At 39.4% G+C, this 26300-nt stretch overlaps 1 pseudogene; it reads left to right on the top strand.

The window, feature by feature from the left end:
• The first annotated feature begins 15784 nt into the window (after positions 1–15784).
• On the top strand, positions 15785–24969 carry LOC124272827 (annotated as a pseudogene).
• The last annotated feature ends 1331 nt before the right edge of the window (positions 24970–26300 follow it).

Genomic DNA, 26300 nt, shown 5'->3' with positions numbered 1-26300 from the left:
CATTGCGTTGTTGTGCTGCATAATGACTGCCCTAAGCAGTTGTTCAAATAAAGAGCACCTGACAAAGAGTTCAACACTTCATATCTGTATCAGTAGGCATTCGGATTTCCTCGGATGATGACAAATTTTGTTGTTCTCTGGCCATAAATGCCGCCCCATACCATGACGCCCTCTCCATCGAACGGATGAACTTCTTGAACGCAGTTTGGCGCCAGTCGCTCTCCTCTACGTCGAAACATCGAGAAACATTCTAACTCTGACATCGTTTCTGAAAAGACTGAACAGACTTTCACCTGTAAAGAACACTCTCTCCCAGTCACGTCGCTGCCACCGACGTACAGTTTAATGCCCATTGCAGTCTGCGTTGATGGTGAAGACGGTCAAAGGACAATACAAAGGAATAGGCGGTAGGCTCGAATACCAGCCATACCAAGTCGTCGAAGGACAGTTCGTCTGCTGATTTCGTGTACTGGTGCTATTGCCGTAATTGACGTCGCCATGACGATTCTGTTCCTGAGATGGATCTGCCGGATGTAGCGGTCTTCAGCCAGTGTCGGGACTCTTGGTCTTTCCGACCTCGGGTATGGCCTGTCTGCTGATAGCGGTTTATCAATTTGCTGATGGTGGCCTGGCTGCAGTTGAAGGTTTTTGCCAGCTGACGTTGTGAATCCCCCATACTGGCCATACCGATCGTTGCGCTTGCGTAAGTCATGGTGTATATCCGTGGTGGTTTTTCGGTTGTTGCATGCTTACTCTGTTCATCATCGGTATTTATGCCACAATCATGCACGTGTATAAGGAGGCGTTCGTTTTGTATATCAACTTTGTATGAAGGCCCTATTCAGCTTATAATGAAGGTCATAGGAGGACAAGTAGGCTTCTGCACTTTGTGAAGATGTAAACTAAGTGACTGCATGTGGATGGAGCAGAAGGGGCTGCATTGAAAGTTTCAGAAAGTCGACGTCGCCGCGTCGAATCATGAAGAGTTCATTTTAGTACTGTCGTACTGCATTCCAGTCCAATGCTAGGGGTATGATGGCTTTTGTGGACCAAAATAGGGTGTTATAACTCGCCCTAGCACATTTAGGTGCATAAACCTTTGATAAGTTGTAATACTGCTTCTCTACAAACCACAACTCCCAGAGCTACCACCGGTAATACAGTCTGTTGTACGCTCTTGTAGCAGTGTCACCCGAGCCGGTAACGTATTTATCTTTCCGCCATGTTAAAATACAAAATATCATTTCATGAGGGTTTTTATTTTGAAGATCGATAAAGCTTTTAATTGCGCTACCGACTATATAACATGTGCAAACAAAATGGCGTCTGCCTCTCGACTGGATTTTTCTTTCCGCCAAAAAATCAAAATATGAAACATATTCTGACAAGCTTAAAACTGCCATAAAATGGTTGATTACAAGCTTAAGTTGAGTTAAGCCGGAGTGCAAACGATGCAATGTACAACATAGTTTAAATAAAGCAGTGAATGTCGGTAAAATAAATGTGCACACAGTGAAGTTCAACTCAAAACAGCTAATAGAACGGTTTTCGAATTCTTGCACTGCAAGATAATATAAGTTGTATGCTTCTTTCGAGGTAATACGGTGTGATGTACGCCTCTTTGTAGCAGTGTCACCCGAGCCGGTAGGCGAGGGATGACACTGCTACAAAGAGGCGTACATCAGACCGTACCCGAGGGAAAAGCATACAACGTATTTATCTTACCGCCAGGTTAAATGTACCAAATATCATTTTATTTTATGCTAAAGATCTCTACACACTATGACATGCAAACAAAATGTCGTCTGCCTTTCGACTGAATTTTTAACATCAGTGAAACATATTCCGACAAGCATAAAACTGCTATAAAAAATGTTAATTATGTTTAAACTGAATGTGCAAACCACTCAATGTATAAAATAGCTTAAATAAAGCAGTGAAAGTCGGCACTGCATGCGTCATATCATGACGTCATACGATTGTTAGCGCTTCAGCTTCTCGGCGGAGAGCTTGGCGGTTACCGTGGCAGCGGGTTATATTTTTTCCAGTTGTCACCCTTCTGGTAGGGTGACACGGAAACTTGTTAAAGCGTCATTGGCCAATGAAATCAAAGTTTTTTACATGAAGGTAAGATAAATGCTCATGTATATTTGCAGTGACAACATAATAGTTAGCAGTGACATTAGCAATAAAGAAGACAGTTATGATAACAGTGCAGCCGCCTTTTATGCGTGGCATAAGGTTTAAAATGTATTCAGTTAAATCTAACTTTGGTGTGTAACATACTGGTACGTACAGTGAACCCCAGTTTATCTCGACAGTGATGTATCCTTGTACAGTACAACCAGAAATTATTGAGAATTTAAGATTGTAAAATGTTTTTATTTTTTTTCACTCATTACTCACGTATTAAATTTGAATATTAGCAGAACATAACTCCAGATTCAAAGACAGGTGAACAGTTAGTATTTTGTCAAGTCACCATGGGCAGCAATGCGGGCTTCAATGCGGCGGGGCATACTACTGATCAAAGAAGTTAGAAAGTCGTGGTCCCAATATCGGACCTCTTCGTCTTTCATTTCAGCAATATTTGTCAGATTTTTCTTATTGACACTTTTTGAACGATGTTTTGGGTCGTTGTCCTGCTGGAAAATCAAAAATGTCCATAGAAACGCGGGAGCAGATGGAAGTAAATGTCCCTCGAGAATATCTGTGTACCGCTCACTGTTCATATTCCCTTCAAATACACAGAGGGGCGTTGCCCCTAACACAGATATGCCACCCCACACGTTAAATTTCGGACTGTACTTTGGGCGCTGATACAAAGGTTTTCAAAGGGGATAACTCTTCACAAACTTATGAAATAGGATTAACGGGTTGTCTCTCTTGAATGAAACCAAGCACCTTGATAGCTGGTCAAGGTTGTTTATACTGGAAATCAATCAGACATATTCCTAAAATTCTCAATAATTTCTGGTCATACTATATAACATTTGGATGAACAGATGTCCTGATTAACAAACAAATGTACGAAATTTTCTCACTTTAATTGAACAACCTATCTCAAAGACGTCCGTCGCCAGTGGTACGGGATGTTTCTATAACATAGTTTTTCTGTTACAAACAAAGTCATGGCGATGCATCATTTGTTTAAGACAAGGCTTGGCCGTTCCGTCCTGAGACATGTGACAGTGCTGCGATACTTGGACGAATTCAATTACCATTCACATACAGTATATGGTTGCAGTAGCGCAGTAACTTATCACCGGTGCTTTCAATAACAGCCGAGATAAATGGTAAGGTGCTGTCATATGTCGTTATAGCTCAGTATCTACCAGTGCAGACCGCTTCTGTGGTGTAGTGGTTAGAGCCTCCCCGACCGCGTCATACCAAATGACGTTAAAATATGGTACTTGTTGGTCCCTGCCCGGCTCTCGGCATTAATGGGTACAACAAGGACTGAGTCAACTCGGAGTCAGTATAATGTGTCTGAGTGGGGTATTCATGCTTCACTGCGGCGTGGTATCCCAGTGGGTTAGCACTATAAAACCAGCTTCAGTCTGGGCTAGTACAAGCGGCCGCACATACACGCATGCATATGAGCGAAATATTCTCAAGCACGACGTTAAGCCAATTTCACCTCCACCTCACCAGTGTAAGCCGGTGGTATTGTTAAAGCTCCCTGTATCTACCAATGTAAGCCGGTGGTATTGTTATAGCTCCCGTATCTACCAGTACAAGCCGGTGGTATTAGTATAGGGGATCTGAACTTTCAATCTGGATAGGAAGTACAAGCGTACAAACTTTTCAAAGACAGACATTTTATGAACACATCACCATTTCTCTTTATCACCACTCCTAAACACAACGCATGGGATGCACGTGCAAAACGCAGTAGCCTCCATATACGTGCATGGGTGTCATTCTTGACTTAAAGAAGGTCGATAAATCACTGTAATCCATTAATTTTGAGAGTCATCTTGCATCACACAGTTGTTAGTGTTTGTTTCTAGCCGTTTGCCATTTGTTTGAAAATGAAAGTCGTACACATGCAGATTGCACGTCATACACCAATCATCTTTCAAGAGCGATTACTGTACAAACAACTCGAGTGAAACCTGCCAACACCGGCACTTGTCTAATCCGACACACTGTTAAAACTGGCGCTACAAATTTGGTCCGCAATTTTACAACGATATTATGATCATTAAAAGAGACGACGAGTGTAAATGGCAGCCATGTAGGAAAATGATCGTAACCGTCTAATCCGGCACCTTGTCTAAACCGGCATTTTATTTCGGTCCTTTGGGGTGCCGGTTTAGACAGGTTTCACTGTATGTTCATAAGGAAGTGCAAGTGGTGATGCACTCTCAAAATATTCATTATTATCATGTCAACAATAATTGCCTACGATATCTCCCAATTGTTTTAGTCGTAAATTAAAAATGAAGTTCCCCTACAATGTTTGAAACGTTTAGATCCCGTTCTGTGGCGTTGAAATGTTTAAAGATGTGATGATACTAAGGTAGCTTGCATGCATGTTGTGCTGTGGAACACGTTCTGAAGTTGTAAAGGGGCGGATGGGCCGCCTAGTGGTTAAAACGTTCGCTCGTCACGCCAAAGACTTGGGTTCGATTCCACACATGCGTACAATGTGTGAACTCCACTCCTGGTGTCCCCCTCCGTGATATTGCTGGAATATTGTTAAAAGCGGCGAAGAGACTCACTCACTCACTCACTCACTCACTCACTACATACACATATGCATCCTTGGGTTTTTTCTATTTGGTGGACATAAGAAAATGTGTTTCTTTGTTTCAGTACGGTCAGATTCATTGTGTGGTTTGCGAATTGGTGCAGAATAGATTTAGCCAGGAAATATGGCAGAGAGTTCTGTAAGTTCACAGATTTATGTTCTTTCTGTATTGTCTACCATTTGAATGTGGAAAAGATCAAATGCATACTCTGTACCAAAGCAATAGCTTGATTATGTTATGGAGGAAGTATACCACGACCTTAGACAAATGAAGAATAATAAGAGTGCGTATTCCTCAGGGAGTTGAATATGAACATGTAATGCATTCTAGACCGTACATCCCGTAAAAATGTGTCACATACACCCGCCATGCTTCAGTGTGGTTATATTTAATTGTTGATTATGGTGAAAGACGATGACATATTGTTTCAACATCATATGAAACCAGTTAATGCATGCTTATCATAAGAGGCGACTGACTGACTTGGTTGACCCCACTTGCATGGATCGATGCACATGGTATCAACGAGAAATCATTGGGTTGTCTGGTCCAGGCACGATTATTTACAGACTGCCCTCGTACAGCTCGAATATTAAACCAACCAACATGGAATCAGTTCTCACCAACTGAACTTGCCGAGGTAGTGCACGAGACTATCTGTTGCTTCTCCAGAGAAAGGCACAGCAATATTTAAAGCAAGCATTATTCAAAAGGTTTATAACAGCGTAATGTTTAAATGACAAGCTATAGACGGCGATTAACGTCAACGCCGTAACGTCAATACGACACAATGTATGTATCATCTGACATATTTCTTCAAGATGTATTAAATAAGGATGCTTCAGAAGGCTCCGCCGTCACAGAGGCTAGCCACGCGGCCAAATATCCATTAGCTTCCACCGGATTATCTCGTATTAATACTCATGATCACTATCAGACGAACAAGCTTTCGATATTGACCGAGACGCAAGAATTACACAAGATGGTACGCCAGTGGCATCCCTTGAAGAAACCACTTGACTCCGGAAGCACTAATAGATTATTCAGCATTTAGCTTCTTCTTTTTCAATGTAGAATGATGTATAAATCTTGCACAAATCACGTCACGGGGAATAAGGAAGCACTGGAGTGTTGTAGTGAACCTCATTAGGTTAACGAAGGACAAAGCATGCGTGAAATGGTCCACTTTCTTTGAATCCAGAATAAACGGTAATTTGTTGCCATTATTGACTGAGAATGACTCATAGGTCATTCGTGCTTACACAAAAACTGGTCAGAAGCACAGTGTCCATTTGTTTTTATCATTGACTGGTCAGTAGCTGTTCATAATCCCATGGCAATTCCAATTAAGCCATAATGTGGCATTTCCGTGATGGTCAGCGACTGTAGCAAGTGATAAGGTTCTTCCTCATCCAATGCTCTCAAACCAACGTGGTGATGATTGATACGTTGTGCATCATTTCGGTCACATTGGATAGGTGTCTTAAAAGGAGCCAGATAACTGTGGAAATGATGGAGTCGGTGTGTTGGCTGTGCATTTCAATGACTAACAGCAGTCTGAAATTTGTTCTGATTGTTTTTGTTTCGTTTTTGTTACATGCGGCTCCGTCACGTGAGTAACGACTACGTGATTTTGTGGGTTGGATGTTGGAACAAGAGAGGAGCAGTGTGACACAAGCTCTTAACGTTTCCCAGTCACGATATCGATTTAAAATACAGTTCGCTCTACCACCATGTATATAATGTAATAAAGCACACTTTCGCCCTGAACTATTATAGTTAAAGCACGAGGACATTTGCGACCGAGTGCTTTAACGTTATAATAATAGTTCAGGGCGAAAGTGTCTTTATTACTATGAGAGGGAAATATGTGCTTTATTACATTATACATGGTGGTAGAGCGAACTGTATTTCTTTTCTAATGATGCCAAATTTACTACTTTCTAAGGATAGTTACGATTAATCGAGGCCGAAAACAAACAACGGTGTCAGTTGACCTAAATTAAGAATCCAGGGCTAACTGGCGCGCTGTTCTTATTGATGTGTCTGGCCCCTGCGTTAAGACGAACGTTACCAGAAAAAACAAATGATAAACAGTTTCATAACGGATTACGTTCGGATTAAATATCTTCTCTAAATTATTTTAATTACATCTGTGATTAACGTAAACCATATGGGGCAATATGAACGTCGCATTTCTACCAAGCGTTAGTTTAGATGAAGCTGAGTAGTCAAGCAACATTCCACGATTGCATTTTGGGAATGTAAACATTGCGAACGTTACCGTGTCGCTGAAAACTTGGTGAAGCAACTGCAAACCAAGAAACGGGATGCATGTAACAGGTAGAACTGTTTGCAGGAGACTGTACGAGGCGATGACAACTGACATGCATCGTGACGTCGCTTACATTGTGACGTAATGCAAAATTGTTCGATTACGAGGGGGCAGCCTAGAATGGCGCAGTGACGCCAAAACATTGTGACGTAATGCAAAAAGTAGGGAGGTCAGGCTAATTTTGTACATGCATTTCATTATTCAGGAGTGTACACACTCTTTTTAGTTGATGCATAAGTCAGTAAAAAACACTTTTCTTTTTTAATCTATGTCAAAACCTTTTGAGATATTAATGTTTTATTAAGTGTTTATAGCCGCCATTTTGTTTCCAAGATGGCCGCCATTCAGTTTGGCTTCATTGAAGAGAATAAAAGGGCCAAGGAAAAAATAGAATAGGTGTTTTCGATTTAATATGTATTATTCATCTGAAAAAAATGTTTTTAAACAAACCATTCATAATGAACTCCTTGTTTGTATTAAAACTCTTAATTTTATACTGTCAAAACATGGAAAAACAGCAATTTGTATGGCCAAGAATAGACAAAATTGCCACATTTTGAATGGTCTTATACGTATGCAAATAACTGACAAGCAGTTTAAGATTGCTAATGTGATTCACAAGAACTATTTTATCCAATAAATGAAGTTAAAAACAATTAAATCCTTCATTATCTATCTAAAATGATCATCCAAATTTCGCTATTTTATCATGTTTCAGCTTATAATAGACACGCACAAATATTAACATAAAATTTCTAGTACTGAAGATCTCATGATGAAGTTTGGAAGGCAGGTAGATCTTTCCATTTGCTTCATTTGGAGCTACAGCAACACACTATTTACTGTATTATCTCTCATAATAAAAGACAACAACCCAGAAATGTAGTTTTGATAATTTTATTCAGTTTCATCGGCATAAATCAACTTCTGATGACAAATGTTCATTAATGATTCACTGAAGATGATAATGATAATTCATTCATAATGCTCTAAACAAAGTACAGTGACCATACAGTCATAACCAACACTGAGTTTTTATTCACAATTTGAATCCAAATATTCTTGTGTAAAATAGTGTGAAAATAGTGAATAATTACCTTAGTAAACAATCTAAAGTCAATCCTTGTTCATATTTCATTCGTGATATAAGTCTAGATCATGGCATAAGTGCATTTATCATGCTTATGTTTTAAAACAAAAAGAAATGATATATATCATTATATGATATATAATTAATGTTGCCAAACAGAGATCAACTCTCATCCATAAGTAGGATGTGAGAAATTTAAATTTGACAGTATTAACCAGTTATTTGATGTAAGAGAAGACCATACCATATTTCCAGTTTAGATAATTAGATCAGGTTATATCTAAACTGAAAACACAGTAGACTCATCCCTTGTTACCAGTATGAAAGCGGGGAGGGCTCCAACAAAAGACAATGGTTCAGGATAAGGTCAGGATTGAGTTACTGAAAGAAGAAATACATCATGTGAAAAATTCATTACTATAGTCTTCATACAATGAATCTAGTTTTTGGTGGTTATTTTCCCCTCTCATGAAGTATAATCTTCCATTTACTGTGCTGACATCAAGTCCAGAAAAAAATACATATTTATTTTCAACAATTTCAACATTTTTCGGCTGTGGCCAAACATGACTTGTTCCTTTCCATGTCATAAATTTTACGCTTGCTTTTTCCAAATTGTGTTTACCTTCAGAAATAATGTTGAGGACTAAACCAACAAACCAGCCTTCATTGTACGCAACACAAACACAATCACCTTCTTAGCAGAGGTTTCAATGGAAGTTAAATTTGACGATGGGTGTTCTCGTTTTTCTCCCAGTAAAACAGGTTGACTAGTAGTACAAGTATTATCGTTCGACACATTAACTGATAATCCAGTTCTTGCTCTGAGAATGATTTCTAAGTTTGTTCGACGGTCTCTACTAGACAGCTTCTTGTTATCTCTCTGAAGCTGATAAACCTTGCTGAAACATGTTTGATAGTTTCCAAGTTTTTTCATATTTCATTAAATCTTTCAGAACTGTTAACTGTGTTGATTCTGTTAATCCATTTAAATGTGCATCCTAAGAAGAAATGGAATTGAATGGTCCACCATACAAGTTGTTTACTTTCTGGATGATAGAAAGTCTATTTGAATTTCTATTGTCCCTCATAGTTTGTTTCTCTGCCTTCTCTTTTACTTTTTCTTTTCTTTTTTGTTTAATAAGTCTTTTTCTTTCTCTATATTTTACAAGTAAATCTGGTGCAGCTGACCTGGCTTTTCCAGTTAATCTTTCTCTCTCTGGAGGTGATAAAGAATCAAGATAATGTGTACTTTTGTTTAACGACCAAAGTAAAATTCCCTCAATACTAATTGTGTTGCAGTTGGCATTTTGTGAACCAAACGGTCAAAGCCTGAAAATAATCTTTCTGTAGCAATGTTATGATTTGGAATAGAAGATGTCTCCTGAATGATCACCGGAGAAGGGCAATGATAGTTTCCTCCAGGTAAATGGTCTTTGAGCATACGCTCAGTTACGACAAGAAAACTAGTGCAGCCAACAGAGAGAGCTTGATAAGTAAGGGATTCAATATCTATGTCAACATTCTTATATAAACAGTCATAAACATCATCTTTTACAGGTTCAAGATCATTGAATAAACATGAACTTCCATCAAATAGTTCTGAAGGATCACTTGACCATTTCTTCAACAAACTTTGGAGAATTGTATGATAATGTGAAACATCTATTGCAGTAATATTTTTTTTAACCATCAACTTCATCAATGGAGTTGTAATGTGTCTTTCCAGAATTCCCATAGCACGGACACCTGCAATGATTAGTTTATCTTCAGCATCTACTTCAATTGCTTTCATTAGTTTGTTTTTTTCAGGGCCTAAGGTGCGAATAAAATTAAGCATATCTTGCAAGTGGTAATATGCATAAGAAGCATTAACAAATGGTACATTAAATCTATTGTGTCTGAATGAATCTAATAAAATTGGCTTTTCAATAAATTCAGAGAATTCTTTGGGGTTTCCCACTTTTTTCACACACATCTTTGCCAAATGCTGTACATGATGATCATATAAATTCAAGGGTAGCACTACCTTTTCTGTGCCAGTGTAATGTTTTTTCTCTCCCAATTGTTTTTCCATTGGATTCTACCTGTTCCCATTTTTTAATGTTAGTCACAAAGTTATCCTGTAGACCTAATATGAAATGAATTCCACAATAAAAAGCATAAATTTGAATCAGTTCCCTCTGTTTTTCTGTAGACAGAGATGTCCAGTTTGAAACATGAGTTGGTAATATTCTTGAACGCGACTGTTCAATGATTTAAACAAATTTTTTTATTGACAACATGTCTGTCTGTCATTGTGATTTTAAACTTTATTAAAAAACTCATGAATAATATTTTCTTTTCCTTCAAAAGAATCATTCTCCCCATTATCATCTATGAATGAGGCTAGTTCCTCTAACATCAGTTCCAGTCCTTCTACCTGAGATTTAGCATCTCCACTGTGATGATCCTGTAATGCTAAACCAAATGTTTGTCCTGTGCTACTAGTAGAAACATAGTTTACATATTTATTGTGCCTTTTTGTGGTGCCATCAGTCTGTAAAGTGCAAAGATTAGCATATTTCATATTAACTGCAGCTACAGTCTTAGCTATGACACCTGCCTCAGTTGACATGCACTTCAGCAATGTAGATTTAGGCAAATCTTTTAGATCTACAGTCATATTCGCAAGATTTTTCAAAACAATCTGTATAATTTTCTGGGATGTGTTTTGAAGCAACACCATGAGTTAACAGTTCATAACACACAATTCGCACCTCATCTGTATAGCTGCAATTTTTAAATGTTTCAATTTCCGGCTTTAGATCAACAATCAACTTATTTAATTCAGCATTTTGCAAATGTAATTCCTTCACTTTCTAATATTTCACTTTTACGGTGTGAATTTTCAAGCTGTGACTTCTGAGATGTAGATTTGTTTTGGTAGTAATTCTTTTGTGTACGAAGTCGTTTCCATCATAGCTGCTAGCTTCAGCTTTTGATGAGTGTCTTCAGATAACAATCTCATTAATTTCTTTTGTTTCTTCTTTTTTTTATTATTAACATTTCTCACTGAAAATGATTTGATTTTATCAATTGTATTCTGATGCTGTGATTCTAGAGATTTTAATTTCTTTTCACACTCATAAAGTTGTAAAGATAAACTCTTCTTACTGTACGTGAGTGACTGAATATGACGCTCTAGATTTTCATTTTCAACTAAAAGTTTCTCATTTTTAGCACTCACTGACTCTGACTTCTGTGCAGTAGAATTTGTTTTTGAACAAAGCGTGGATTAAGACACAGATGACACTGGACAAGATACAACTGGAATATATTTAGAATTCAGAAACGTCTCTTGTTGCCATTTGTGACAACTTAATTTGTGCTTCTTTCTGTGAATAGAATCCCATTGGGATCTCAGTGTGTGAGGATTAGGTTTTCTGTCCAATTGTAGATATGTTTAATCCACAATGGACACTTATGGTAACAAACATTTTGCGAATTTTGTATGTGCGAAGAGCACAAACGATAGTTTTGTTGATGGAGGTTTTAATAACCTCAGTCGGCATAGGGTTTTCAAGCCATTGTTCAGATATACCAAATTCTCTCAAAATCTGAGGGAATTCATCAACAGGTAAAGAAATAATTGGAAACATCAAAGAATTAAGGTTCCATTCATGTTTGGAGAAATAACAACATGTGTTCCGGAATTTCCTGAGGAAACTCCGGATACACTTGCAATGCTGCAAGAGATTTTCCAATGCGCATTTCAAATTTATATTAAAAGTGAAGTGTTCGCTGTCTTCAATCACCTGGCACACCAGCATCCCAGTGAACGGAAGACAGGCTGTCTGATTTCATCTAGTGCCCAATCATCTAAAACAAATATTTGGAATCATTTGATCTTCATCTATTTCAACTTCAAGTTGAATACAAGAATATATACAAACATTAATAATGATGCACATATTTATTCAGGGAAAGTACTTTGGCCTGACCTTAACATGTGATTATAAGAATGTTTATATTATCTCAAGAAAGGACTATTCAACTCTGAATCCACAGTTTAAATGTGCAATGTTCATAATCTACAGATATATGTGATGATAGCTTGATAGTAAATATATGGATAACAATTCCCCTAAAACTGAAAAATATTTGGTAAATATTGTTGTTTAATAATGGGACAGCTCATTTATTTGAAGGGTATGTATGGTTAAAGCTGGTGGGATAGTTCTAAGGACTGCTCAAGGTTTGGCTTCCAAAGAACACCAACTCATGTAACAATTTTTCAAATAAATACACACACACACACACACACACACACACACCTCCCCAATGTAGTAGAAAGTTCAAATCTGTTATCAATAATATTTCGTTATAATTAATTTTCGTTAATTTATACTATGAAATTTAACACCATGCTCATGTCAAGTCCAAGCAGAAACATTTCACCAATAATTATTTCATTTTGATAAAGGTACGAGGGAAAACGAAGCAAACCGGAAGTGGAATTGACAAATACTTTTCGGTAGTTTTCATGTGTGTATGATAGACATTCGGTCGGCAATTTATTTAGAAGTTAGCTGTGTCTTGTTGACATAATCTTATTTCAAGATGGGTGTGTTTAATTGGAGCAGACATGAAAGCACACAAAATGCTGTTCTCAATTAAATTGTGATGAGGTGCAGCAAAAAACAACATGGATTAGTCCATTATGAAACGAGGACATTCGTTGTAATGAAAACATTAGTGTACATACAAAATAGTTTGAAATGGTGTTGTGGCACAGATGAAGTGTTTGTTCCATTTATGGGTAGACTGCACTTTAACAAGGACCATTTATATTTGTCTACAAGAGGTACAACCCTTACCTGTCAGGTCACGGCGTGTCAGCAGGTCCTCCACTTTCTCCCTTGTCATCCCCACTACGGACCAAGCCCAATTCTTCAGAGACTGACATGTCAGCACTGCTGCGATGGAAACTGGGGTTAATTACGATCCAGTGTAAACAGAGGGCATTCCTAAGACAACATGTCAGTAATAATAGTGTTTGGAAGGGATTTTCAGGTTTGTCATTGAACATACGAAGTCTTGAATCTGGTGGTTGTCAACACCTTTCACTGTTAGTGACAGCGGTAAAAATTGGAAGAGTACACTTATTTACATGGGGAGGGATAGTAATTATAAAATCGGTATTTTTTATGATTTACCTTTTCTCTAAAAACTAACATTAATTCACACCAAAGAAATAACGTACATTTTACTTTATGTAAGTCATATATAGTTATGTCGGGGTTTACCTGTCGCATTGTCCGTGGGGATACTTTCATCTTTGCCGCTCTCCCCTTCCATAGTGAACTCGTCTGATTGCGAGTCAGCTCTCATGTCTGCTGCGAGAGAGGAGAAACGATGGAACTTTGTTTGCAAAATTGTATGTTTGCCTAGCATTTTACGTATTTTCAGTTATGGTTTTTAGAAACTAAATAACCTGAAAATGTATGGTGGCGATTCTTTTTCCCGCCATTTTAAAAATTTCTCAGAACATTTTGATAAACCTACCTTTGAATGATTTGGTTGTTTGAATTTCCCGCCTCTAGCTTCAGAACAAGGTCACATTCATGAAATAGACTCTTCCATCTGTCATGTGATGTAAATATTGTAGGCATGTGAATCCAGGCACACCTCCTACATTTATCGTAAACCCTGAGGATACGAAGATTAGGGGGTGTCATTTTGGCAAATGGGAGCATGCCCCAGTAAACTTAACAAGTTGCTTATGTGAAGAAACATTCTATTCATTATGAAATAACAAGGAAAACAAAACAACAATAGACATAATTTTTTATTAACACATTTTTCACAAGCATATATGTTATTTTTATTTCTGTTAATGAAGCTGAAATGTGATGAATTTTGATTAGTTTGACTTTCAAAACACGATGGCCGCCGTGCCTGACCTCCCTACAAAAAGGGATAAAGTCTGATAAAGTATTGTCGGCGCCTTTGATCTTTCACCGAAGCATCTTAGAAAGGCAAATAACGTTGATGAAAGACGTCGATCTAAGGGCGACAACTGGCGTACAAGACTGTTACATCAGAACGACTGTGTTACGAACCCGTTGTATAAATGCCTCCATATTGGAGGTGAGCTTCTGACCCATACTGACCCATCCCTACCCGACCCGACCCGACCCAGCCCAGCCCAAAACAACCCAAGAGGAGGATATTATTCAAATTTTCATTGTATAGCTATTTTTGTATGTTGTTGTGATCACTTTTTACTATATAATAAAGACATTTTGCGGGATTTAGTATAGTGTTTTCATTTCTTGTTCTTAATAAAAGGACAAACGTTATCATATTTGGGTTATTGATATAATATATAGGAAGGGATATATCTTTTCTGAAAATGTTATCGAATGGACAAAAACGTGATATTCATCATCTCTGTCTCGACTGGACTTAATCTGTTTGTCAATAATGTTTATAAATTATGTTTGGCAAACTAGTTTTGCGAGAAAACTTTCACAAGTCGCTGTAAAAGACCCGATAAAGAGCAAAGTGTTTTTACCTTTCTGTGATAACCAATGTCCAAAATTGTTCAAAATATTTCGCACTTTTATCTGCCCAGGACAATTGTAATAAGAATCATAAATCAAAACTATATGTCTTCTATCACTTTGAAGACGAATAATTTGCCAGTGTTTGGCTATTCTTAACAATCTAGGAACTTCGCCAGATACAAAAAGATCATGGAGTTTATTTCTTCACACCATAATTCGTTTTAGAAAAAAGATGGATTATCCAATAGCTACTGTTTCTCTGTTATTCGCGAAAGGACCACCTCCGTGGTGTACATGTAGTGGTTAGAATTATTTGCCAGTGTTTCAGCTATTCTTAACAATCTAGGAACTTCGCCAGATACAAAAAGATCATGGAGTTTATTTCTTCACACCATAATTCGTTTTAGAAAAAAGATGGATTATCCAATAGCTACTGTTTCTCTGTTATTCGCGAAAGGACCACCTCCGTGGTGTACATGTAGTGGTTAGAGCGTCTGCCCGGAGAGAGGAAGGTGGTAGGTTCAATCCCCGGCCGCGTCATACCAAACGATGTTAAAATATGGTACTTGTTGGTCCCTTCCTGGCGTTCGGCATTAATGGGTACAACAAGGACTGGTCGGCTCGGAGTGAGTATAATGTGTCTGAGTGGGGTATTCATGCTTAACTGCCGCATGGTATCTCAGTGAGCTAGCACTATAAAACCAGCTTCAGTCTGGGGCTAGTACAAGCAGTCACACATACACACGCATGCACGTCGTCATATGAGCGACATATTCTCAAGCACGACGTTAAACCTAATTTCACCTCACCTCACCTCACCTCACCTCACCTCACCTCACCAGTCGTCAAGTGAGTGAGTGGGTTAGATCGCTTACATTGAGTGCTTGTGATTAGGTGCCTGCTTCTGAAAATGTGTGTTTGAATCCCAAATGTGACTCAATCCCTAAAATACAAGAATTTGTACTTTTCTGTGTAAGGATCAACGACTTTGGTGGACACGCGATCAGGCAAGTGAATTCATACCCCGGAATCCCAACCGAGTAGTCACATCATGTCGTATTCCCTTATTACAGGATCCATACGAGCCGTTGGACGAGACATCTTCAAACAGAAGGTGGATATAACGGTTCACAAGCAAACAAGGGAGGTAATCGGTAGTGGTAAGACCCAGGAGCACACAGTCTTCAAGGTCATCCTGAACAATGGGCTGGACAATAAACGCGTGATTCCCCAAGGTCAGGAGCAACGTGGGTCCAAATCTACGACGGTTGCGGTGCCTACAAACATTTCAGCTTTTCATATCAACGCTGTTCAGTTCTGTTCAGCTTTCCCATACAATATTATATTCGACAGATTCTTAAAAATACGACAATGTGGAGTGATGATTCACAAACTGTGCCCTGTTCCTATCCGAGAAGGAATGACGGTTACGTCAATTTTCCGGATTATCCACCCTAAAATGAATTTGTCCATAGCGAACATTCAGAAGTTTATTAATGCGGTTTTTCTCCTCATCATGTCTTCTAAGGAAACGGAGAAAGAAAGAGACAACAAAGCTTTGATCCTGAAAGGTAAGCGAATACATGTCCTATTTGAGAGGCATTTAAGAAGTTGGGATGAAATATATTGACAAATTTCGTGAGAACCACGTTTCGATGCAGATTCTTGTAGCGTTTGCAAGCAAGAATTAAACAGTCAGTCATTTGAGATTTCACGAAATTACGGAGTTTAACATTAATTGGGGATATATTATGTATCTATAGGTTCCTGTTTGACGTCATATAGTGCTGTGCGATTGTGTCAGTTACTGCATCAAACGGCCTGAAGAAGCAGATGCAGAATGAAAGAAAGAAAGCAACAGAATTGACATATTTGGCTATTCAGTTCGATGATGATGCCAATGGGTTGACAAAGGTAAAGACGTGGTAGTCAGAGATGTACAAATGAAAGGTGTAGTTTATTTAGGAAGGGATGTTTATACAGTTGATTGGGCTTAGTGGGGGAGTGCAATGTGAACGGATGGAAGTACCTTTGCTCTTGGTTGATGGCGGATTGACATCACCGTTCTTGTGTAGCGGCCATAAAATTTCCGAGTCCCGTGCAGAGATTCGAACCACGGACCTTCTAATCCGAAGTCGGACGCCTTGTCCACATGACCAAAGGCAAGCTGACAAGGTAAGGATGTCATCTGTGGGATGACTCCACGCCCTGCTACATACTCCCCCGTCAACAGAAGGCACGTCCTGAGCCGCATAGTTGGGTACTGTGACTTATTTTGCTCAAATTTAACATGAATATGCTCAGACCCACGTTGGGTGCCAATGTAGCGGCCATAACATTTCCGAGTCCCGTGCAGGGATTCGAACCACGGACCTTCTAGTCGGACGCATTGTCCATATGACCAAAGAGGTTAACCCGTCAGCAAGCTGACAAGGTAAGGATGTCATCTGTGGGATGACTCCATGCCCTGCTACACTTGCAAACAGTCAAACAAACAAGGACTCAGGTCACGGCGCAAAGGAACAGTGGAACCGGTGTATATACTTAATGCTTGCATTATTATATGTCATGGGAGATCATTTAGAATGGAATGTTTAATACATAGATGCTTGTATATTATCAATTTATGGGACAACGTATATTTGACTTTTCATTTGAATTATTATTTGTTTGGAAAACATTATTTTATATTATCATTAACGCGTCTTCAATAAAAAGAAGAGAGTCCTTCAAGTAAAGAAGTAGGTAAAAATGCTTGAAATAGCTATGTTATCACAATAAACGACTTCATTGACACAGAACTATGAGGTCGCACATCTTGACATACCCGATAATTATTGTATTCGATTATTTCAATGAAGTATTGATTACTGAGAATCTCTTAGTCACCATAGACCGTACATGATTTTAATATATATCCCTAAACCACATCAATAGAAGTCTTGTCATTCAGACGTTATCCAGACCACAGAATCGGGGTCTGAACATCTTGTACACAGTGGTATATGTTGCAGGACAGATGATATGGCTGGATGCCTCCCATCACCTGATCTTTATTGGGTCTCCTCGCCTCACAAGCCTCAACGAACTCATTGCAATGAACGTCTACCTCGCCGACATCCCTCTTTACGACGTCACACGCGAGCTTGTGCTGCTCAACCAACAGAGGATAGCCGAGATAGATATAGCGTGAGTAAATAATATTATTAATTTCGTTTATCAATATTATTAATATCAGGAGCATCTGCGTAGGTCGATGCTCATGATGTCAATCACTGGATTGTATGGTCAGATTCAGTTATTCACTGTCATATAGCTGGAACATTCCAGAGTGCGGAGTTTAACAACAGACACAAACAAACAAGCAAACAAACAAACATCACATCACATCACATCACAGAGCTTCACCATCCCATCCGTTTAGTCGCCTTTAGATCTGATGACAAGAATGGTTTGATGGGGGGATCATGATCTTACCCAGAATTCCCATGGGTGATAATATTGTTCATCATAAGAAGACATCCATGCATAACAGTAAAATGTCGACAATTTCGGGTTTAAACACTCTTCCTCGTCACCTGTAAAAGCATTTATAGGATATACATACTGTCTAGCAGTTAGACGAGTCTAATGTTTGTCAGTTTATTACAACGCCGTCACGAAGGTCAGACCGAATTTTCTGCTTATTTCAGTTACCTGTATATTTTTTTAAAATTTTAATGGTTTTTTTCGTTACTTCCATAACCTTTTCTTAACTTTGAAAATGTTCTCATGATTCTACTACCATGTATTTTAATGGAAAGTTGAGCTGTTTCCGGATGAGACACCCAACGTCCCAACGTTTAATCAAACAGTGCAGAAGGCTATTTGACACAATATTGGGAATAAATTATTTATTCACTTTATTGTATTCCAACGACATTTCCGAAGTTACTCTAAATAGTATTAAAATATGTTACTTTACTTCTTAAAAGTTTATTCCCCTTACATGAACAACCCGTTGTATCATGTAAATAAGCCAAAGCCTTGCATACTACAGTTTCGTTCCTAATACGTTGCGGAAACGCTCTAGTAACATCTGGGTACTGCATCTCTACAGCAAGAAGTTGGACGAAACAACAGCAGCGTTGAAGCGGACGTCGCAGGCGTTGGAGATAGAGAAACAGAAGACGGATGTGCTGCTGTATCAGATGCTGCCACAGAAGGTGGCGCATCAGCTGAAGAACGGCAGACAGGTGGAAGCAAGTGAGACAGTGATGAAGACTAAGTTCATCAATGACTATAGCTGTATGGACAACGGACTTCCTGGGAGAAATTTAACAGGCGCTGTAAGCTAGTTGTAGTGCTCCTTTTACACACAGTATCCGGGAATGTTTTTATATTTCACTTCAGCAAAATCCAAGCAATATGACAACACGATTTAACCACCAGAAGCCCCACTGTTTCCAATCTGCTCAGATGTTTAGTGTAAATGCTTTATCGGTTAAAATTAATACAGTCAAATTCCAATTCTCAGAACCGTGAAGACTAGGTCTAAAGCAACCCAGGTTTATTGTAAGAGGAACCAGGAACGGTTGGTCATGCTCCATCTCACCAGGAAATATTGTATCCGGACATTAGCCACAGCCCACACAATTTTGAACACTATCAGCATCTTTCAGTCCTATTTAGAGATACCGCTGAACATATTTTGCTGTCAGTAATTTCTTCAGAAACGTTATCGAGATGTGTTGCCGACTGAAACAAATGGTGTTGTGTTCAATTTCAGAAAAGTTGAAATTTCAGACCAAGTGACAATTTTATTCAGCGACATCGTTACCTTCACCAACATCACTGCAGCCTGCACGCCATTTGACATCTTCAACATGCTGAACACCCTCTACCACCGCTTCGATAGGTGTACAAATGACCACGATGTATACAAGGTACAAAGGCTGTATATTCCTTTCGCGATGCTTAATAAAAGCTCCAAGAGGAGGGTACGAGTCGCCATTTGGCTTGTTCCGTGTCCATTTTATCAACGTGGTTCCGTCTCCGCTCCAAAAGGCATTGTGACGAATGCAGTCAACTCGTTGGAGTATACCCGCTTTTGCTATTTGCTATGTTTAGATACTATGTAGGTAACTATCAAGGTATTATCATTTACAGAAACCCTTGGTAGGCTATTAACAGTCCAACGAAGGAAGGTTGAAAATACCGTTCCCTTCATTGTTACGATGTTCAATGTTACAGCATTGTTCGTAATACTGCATTGATCGACTGTCATTTAAGCATTTTCAGTGTCCATTTACACACAGGGATATTTTGGATACAACTCCCGTACTTTATCATTAAGTTACGACAGTAGTAAGGCTCGCCTTGTGGACGTGGCTCTCATACCTTAAAAGGTAACCTATGGTAAGAGGCCGTTATTAAACACACCACAGAGGGAAGTCTGTGTAAGACTGGGTGTCATCGATGCAAGCCTCGTGAAATGATTTGGACCTTTGCCTTCGATTAAGCGATGTGAATTGCTATCAATAACCTTTTATTAGTTTTACCGTTTATTTAGGTGAATATTGACAGTGTAAATATTGGTGCTATGGCCAATACTGCCATTAAAAGGACGTTTGACGTGTGTCTAGACACTTCAGACAGACTCATTTTGCTGTAGTGTTCATAAATGCGTGGTTCTATTCAACTTCCAACTGCAGTCGACCGCTTTTCGATTTTTTCAAATATGCACTGCGCCAATTGAGGGTACTGCAAGACTGTGAATCAACAGGACAGAACTCCTCATTATTATTTTAGCATACGTGAAAATAGGCGCAACCTGGCACAAGAAGACAAATAGAACCAAAACGTTCGGGAAGGGAGATAACTCTCATAACACTGCCAAGGAAACCTTCATTGGCGCTTAATTGACCCATGTAGCTATTTAAGTGGTCAACATTGTGTTCGTGATTTTGCGCGTATCATTTCATAATTACCACCAAAACCACTATGGGTGACAGAGCCTTCTCAGCTGCAGCCCCCCTATCCCTATTAGAGAAATCAACTGTAAAGACTCAAAAAAGCCCTAAAAACCCACCTGTTCACACATAGGCTTTTCTTACTCTCTTCTTCCGCGCCGTTGAGCAAATACTTTTTTGAAGCAGGCGCTATATAGATTCATTATCATTATCATCATTATCATTATCATTCTAATTATTCATTTTCGATCTAATAACACAGTATTTGGTAATCAAATACTTAGTTTGACAAGGAAACATATGTTAATGGGAATTATAAAATCCAAAAGTTATCAGCAGTTTTCAAACATACTCTATCTAGGTGAACTCTCTCATTAGTGAAACAGACATGACGTCACTCAGGCATGGCGTGACATCACCGTATACATCAATGACGTCATGATACAAGGTCTAAAGCGATTAACACTGAAACGGATTATTGTGATAAACAGCGATCAAACATATTATTTACTTAACGATGGAAATGCATTTAGCCAAGCCGATAAAGAGTTCACTCAGACAGAAGACGTATTCATGCTTTGAGTCTCATTTAATCATGTTTCGTAACCAATATGTTGGCGGCACACACACTCCCCTCACACAACGATGAATGATTAAGTGTCTCGAAATAGGGACAAGTGCACAAAACATAAATAAGACACATGGTCCTGAAACCTCTGTACCTAACATTATCTGAAATCTGACGTTTAAGATCGATCACGGAAAAAGTTGTTCAAGAAACCATCATGGAATATTGTGCTATTTTCATGCGCACACCGAGGGCTGACAAACAGCTGGTGGAACAGCACCAGCACACATTCAGGTGCAACTCAGCACAGCCAAGAGAGATGAGAGATGACCCCAGCTTGCCAGCTTCCATCAGCCGTTTGTCACCCCCAGGTGTGAAGAGTGAAAATAGCACAATATTACATCATAGTTTCTTAAACAACGCTTTTCATGATCGATCAAAAAACGTCAGACCAGATCCTGTTGGGTACAGATGTATCAGTACCATATGTTTTATTTATGTTTTGTGCGCTTATCCCAATTTCGAGTTATTTAATCATTTGTCGTTTTCATTTGAACCCAAACGGACTATACAACTGTTATCTGTGGGAATCTCGACCATAATGGTGGTGGTGGGCGCGTGAAAGGGATCCAACTCTGCAAAACGATTTGCAACGCCTACCTGCTTCCGAGTTAAAACAGTAGTGAGTGAGTAGGTGTTTACGCCGCTGTGAGCAATATTTCTGAAATATGAATTAAATGGCTATTGAATGATGTATAACACCAAGGTGAAATATCCGTGTTGTTTCTATGTTCAGGTGGAAACGATTGGCGACGCCTATATGGTGGTGAGCGGAGTACCAGAGTCGTCCACCGACCACGCAAAGTCCGCCACGGTCAACTCCCCTTCAACTGGGCAACCTCTACCGTAGGTAGGAGTGAGTGAGTTTAGTTTTACGCCGCACTCAGCAACTATATGGCGGCGGTCTGTAAATAATCAAGTCTGGACCAGACAATCCAGTGATCAACAGCATGAGCATCGATCTGCGCAATTGGGAACCGATGACATGTGTAAGCCAAGCCAGCGAGTCTGACCATCCGATCCCGTTAGTCGCCTCTTACGACAAGCATGGGTTACTGAAGATCAATATTCTAACCTGGATCTTCACGGGTCTTGTCAGACACGAAAACTTGGTTGATGCGTAATCAATACCAGACTCATAATATGGACGTGTTACAAGCACTCATTTTGATTTCTTATTTTGTTCGATTTTTTGGGTGTTTTACACTCAACATTGATATGACAGCGGTCTGGAAATAAACGAGTTTGGACCATCCAGTGATTGGCATCATGATCATCGATCTGCACATTTTCGGATACGATTACATGCTACCAGGCCAGTGACCCTACTGCAGGATCCCCGCCTTGCATGGGTTCCTGAAGACCAATTCTAACACGGGTCGTCTTTACCCATTGCTACCCTCTAATATGTACGTCATGTTCCTCTAACATTAAGCAACAGATAAACTAAGGTATATACGTGTGTTTTCCCCCAGATCCGAGTGGGGGTCCACACAGGCCCCGTGGTGTCAGGGGTCGTTGGGATGAAGATGCCCCGCTACTGCCTGTTTGGAGACAGCGTCAACACGGCATCCAGGATGGAGAGTCACGGCGTCCCGGGTAGGATCCACGTCAGCCCAACCACATACAGGTACAACGTTGTAAAAACTTATAATTTGCGGGTGGTTAGGTCCTTGATATAAATGTAATTTCCCATATACCTTTTACTGTAAAAGTTTCTTTTTGTGATAACATAGGCAAATTTTTTGCGCTGTCCTTTGTGGAGTGAAATTTTTGATTACAATTCGTTTGAATTGATGTTAATTGAATTACATATTTTGTTTCTCAACAAAACAAATACTTAAGTTAAAGTCGTTAATATACTGAGGAAAGGTGCTCCGGTATCTTTTGTTCAGAGTCAAGTAACCGCCTCCGTGGTGTAGTCGTTAGAGCGTCCGCCCGGAGAGCGGAAGGATTCGCGGGTTCGATCCCCGACCGCGTCATACTTAAAGACGTTAAAATATGGTATTTGTTGGTCCCTGCCTGGCGCTCGGCATTAATGGGTACAACAAGGACTGGTCGGCTCGGAGTCAGTATAATGTGTCTGAGTTGGGTATTCATGCTTCACTGCGGCGTGGTATCTCAGTGAGCTAGCACTATAAAACCAGCTTAAGTCTGGGCTAGTACAAGCAGCCGCACATACACATACACACGCCTGCACGTCGTCATATGAGCGAAATATTCTCAAGCACGACGTAAAACCCAGTTTCACCTCACCACCTCAGAGTCAAGTTAACATAGCGGCAGTTGCGAACAGCATGCGCATGCGCATCGCCACAGAACATTTCTAGCGTCACATTATTAATGACTGACAAAATTGGATTCTGTGGATGGTGTGCTAAATGGGACCGAGTTAGATGCGAAAATGTTCGACACGTAACCAAGAGTAATTGTCCTTATCAAACGCATTATACAATCATGAAAATGATCAGTTAATAATATGTTTTTCAAACGGAAAGACCTGAGACTTGTCCTTGTCCTCTCTCCTAAAGCGAAGGGTTGGTGGGATAGCTAAGTGGTTGAAGGTTCTCTCGTCACGCCGAAGACACGTGTCCCCCACATGGGTACAATGTATGATGCCCCAAATTGTAAAACCTTACTCACTCACTCACTCTTAAAATGAACAGCAGACACGACCGCTGGTATTAATTTAATTATTATTAACGGGATCGGGTGGTCAGGCTCGCTGACTTGGTTGACACACGTAATCGTATCCCAATTGTGTAGATCGATGCTCATGATGTTGATCACTAAATTATCTGGTCCAGACTTCATTATTTACATACCGCCGCCATATAGCTGGAATATTGTTGAATGCTGCGTTAAACAACAAACCAACCGACCAACTCTGTATAAAATGTACCAGTGCCATTGTGTGTGTGCGTGCGCGTGTGTGTGTTAGCCTAGTGATTATAGCGTTTGCTAGTCACCGCGGGCCCGATACCCAAATGATGGCTACATTGTGTGAAGCTGATTTCTGGCATCCCCCGCCCTGATACTGCTGGAGTATTGATAATTTAAGCGGCGTATAAGGAAACTCACTCATTCTTGATATGGTATATCTAATGAAAGATTGTTTTTGAGCTTCTAGTTTCCGTGATCACGCTCTCCGATGTGACGACGTAGCTATGTTATACCCGCTTCGGGATTTTTGTCCTACATTGAGACGACATTCCGTTAAATCAGAAATAGTGCTCAAAGTGAGTCGTACTCATTCACTTGGAACTGTCTATCCATGCGTTAGTCAACTTCATCAGTTGCCTCTCTTAGTCGTAGCAGGATCCGAAATTCGGTTTGAATCACGGGATCATCCTCAGCGTTAAACCCATAGCAACCCATGTAACAAATATCCCTCAATTCCACACTCACCCATATCCCATGGTCACATCTTGGTATGTCAGTTCTTGAAACCAGCCAACACATATTTACGTTAATCCAGTGACCGTTATTTCCAGGTGTATTCGAAAGAACGGCTACCAGTTAAAGAAACGCGGACGGATTGAAGTAAAGGGGAAAGGTATGATGACCACCTACTTCCTCGTGGGCGACAAGAGCCGCAGAGTTGTGGAACCAGACGACGACTTCACTAGCTTCTCCGCTGACTCTGACTTTAGTTAAGATAGTGAAGAAGAGAGGTCATCAGAAAAAGCCACGGTGTCGAACTCTGGCGACAATGAATGGGCAGTGACATCAAGACGGAGGCCCAAACCGGAAAGTCAAAAGCGAAGCAGGACATGTAATTTATTATAGCAGAGCTTGATATCAGTCAATTTTTACACCATACTAGTGAGTCCATATACCTATTTGAGTTACCTACTCATATACATATTTGGTAGTTTCGCTGTTTTTTGAGATACCGGTGTCCTCCCAGTTGGGAGACGCTTTCACTAATGGTTGAGTGCACATAGGTGGGGCTTCCACATCCCTACGATTGAAGTGGAACAGCCCAGTTGTTGAAGAGTACCCACAGGAGGCATGCATAGCTCATTAATGAATTAATTAACACAGAAGACATTGTTCGGTAAAGAACATTTGTTGTTTCCATTAATTTAAATATGTCGATAGATACAAATATAATGAAATATATTATCAAAGATTTTATTTATACAGAAGAATATGTAAGTATGATAACGCATTTTCATAAACTATGTATTATGAAGTTTGAAAGTCATTACGAATACCATAACTTTGATCCATATGTCCCTACTGGGCTCATTTTCACATCAAATAAACAAAAGGAAGGACTTCCTTTTGTTTGAGTATATGTATACTGTTTGTGTTGATACTGATGCATATTTTGCATGTGTTTTGACCATGTAAGATGGTGTGTACGCTATACACCCAGGTATTTTCACAAGGATATAATATCTAAATGTTTCCCTTTTCTTTTCTCGACAACGTGACCCAACGTGAAGACATTAACTCCACTGATTCTGTGATTCCATTCATTAGAATAGTTTTCAGGTTCTTGAAAATCATTAATAGTACTATATGACAATATAATATCATCTGTAAATTGTATCAATATTAGCTAATAATCTTAGGTAATATCCGCATGTAACTACATGATGACCCTGAATTTCATGTGTGTAGCAAGCATAAATTTGCGCACAATGAAAAAGGATGAACAAGATTGGCCTTAAAATACTACCCTGTCTAACTCCTACTTGTGAAACTCTAAATCTTCATAATCTTTCACATTATTTTTCATATTACATAGAAATGTGTTGCTGTTGAAAGATTCCATAACTTATTTCTTAGGAGCAAATCATATGTTTTCGAAAAGATGACAATTTGTGAAACCTTGGAAAGGCATGAGGAGACAATGGTGCATACAATTTACCGCCTTTTGCATTTACATATTTTTACACAATGGTTTGGAGAATGATAATACGATCACTGGAACCGTGTTGAGCTTCATTTATGTTTTCTTCTGCATCTGCGCAATA

Source organism: Haliotis rubra, unplaced genomic scaffold (genome assembly GCF_003918875.1).
Source record: "Haliotis rubra isolate DU_JTF1 unplaced genomic scaffold, ASM391887v1 Scf1730, whole genome shotgun sequence".
Lineage (NCBI taxonomy): Eukaryota > Metazoa > Mollusca > Gastropoda > Lepetellida > Haliotidae > Haliotis > Haliotis rubra.
The sequence above is the reverse complement of the archived record's forward strand: the minus strand, read 5'-3'. Positions and strand labels throughout refer to the sequence as shown.